The following is a 1,753-nucleotide window of genomic DNA, read 5'->3' as shown; positions in this document are numbered from 1 at the left end:
AGGATAGAATACATACAGGGGTGCCTGGGTGGCTTAGTCTGTTAAGTGACTGACTTCAGCTCAGGTCATGATCACATGTTTTGTGAGTTTAAGCCCTGCATCGGGCTCTGTGATCTCAGTACAGAGCCTGCTTCAGATCCTCTGTCTCCCTCTCTCTGTTCCTCCACTCTTCACACTCACTCTCTCAAAAAAAAAAAATAATAATAATATAATAAAATAAAACAAAAAAGAATAGAATGTATACAGTCTTCTTTTTAAGAAAAATAATATAACTAATATTCACTATTACTTCTTGAGCCATGGAATAATTACTAATAGGTTGTTTAGTTTAAATGAAATTGAAGATTTCAAGTTGTCTCTTTGATATTGATTTCTAACTTAATTCTGCTTTACTCTGAGAACAAACTCACTGATGATAGTTTTCTATAATTTTGAGGCTTTCTTTATGGTTTAGTGTATGTTCAACTTTGGTAATCAGGAGGCTACAACTAAAACTATAGACTTCAAAATATAGCATAGTCATCAAGAAGCTACTGCTGCCACAAGGTCCTTTCAGCAAATAGCAAGCTAGGGACGCAGCATTGCAATGCTGCTGAAGAAATACTCCCCAGCTCCATGACCATGTAGACCTGGCACCAACAGCCAGGGCAATAGGAAGATGGCTTTCATCTCATTTTCACCTTCCAAATTACTTTCAAGACCATTTAATTAGTGAAAAATATTTTGCACCCACAACCATAGATGCAAGAAAATCTTGGAAATAGACTTTTTAGCTTTCTAGCTTCTATAGTACAAAAAAGCACACTACAAAAAGGATTATGTGGACAGTGCGTATCAGTTCACATAGTCTCCACCCAGTACAATCTCCCAAGCTGATTTTTTTTCTTATTAGTGGGATAAACTCATATTCTGAAATAAAAGAGTACACAGATCCTGACGTGATCTAAGAACAGAAGATCTAATCATACCTGTTAATTTTCCTCTGCTTTCTGAAAAAATATTTTTCAAAAATCTTTCCCTAAATACTATCAACAAGTTTTTAGTAGCCTTAGAGGAATGTGACTAAAGCAAACAGTAATATAGATCAAGAACCTTAAAAGAGGCATATATTTTGACACATTAATTCCACTGCTAAAATCTGGAAAGGAAATAAGAAATAGTTTAAAGAATTCTTTATGCAGAAAAGTGTTACAACAGCATTATTTATGATAGTGAAGAAAATTAAACATTCAATTGTCTTACATTAGGAAAATGACTAGGTAAGGAATAAGAAAAGCACGATAATATTACACAAATATTAAAATATTATATAATTCTGAATAAAAAACAAAGTTACAAAATTTTATGCATAGAATGATTTTAACTGTATAAAAAACTCATGGAAGAAACATAAGGAAATAAACCAAAATACTAGACAGTATACTGGATTGTTTAAAAAAAATTCCTCTGCTTCTTTATACTTTTTGCTACTTCCTTAATTTACTACAAAAGTCATGTTTATTCTGTAATCAAAATTAAAAAATAAAATGAATTTTATTCTCTTTAATGAGAGAGTCTGATATTTGGAGGAAAAATGATTTTTTGAATTGTTGTAATTATAGGAATTGAAGGGAATTAGAAAGAACTGAGATTTGTTTCTATTCTCTATCCACACCTCTAAAAAGATATTTTTATAGACAATTTAACAGTTTCAGGGGAAAAATCAGGAAGACTACAGAATGTGCAATATCTGATTCAACTGATGCTTTGCTTA

The sequence above is a fragment of the Hyaena hyaena genome, unplaced genomic scaffold (assembly GCF_003009895.1).
Source record: "Hyaena hyaena isolate Hyena2069 unplaced genomic scaffold, ASM300989v1 scaffold_2272, whole genome shotgun sequence".
NCBI classification, from domain to species: Eukaryota; Metazoa; Chordata; class Mammalia; order Carnivora; family Hyaenidae; genus Hyaena; species Hyaena hyaena.
This window is presented reverse-complemented; position numbering follows the sequence as displayed.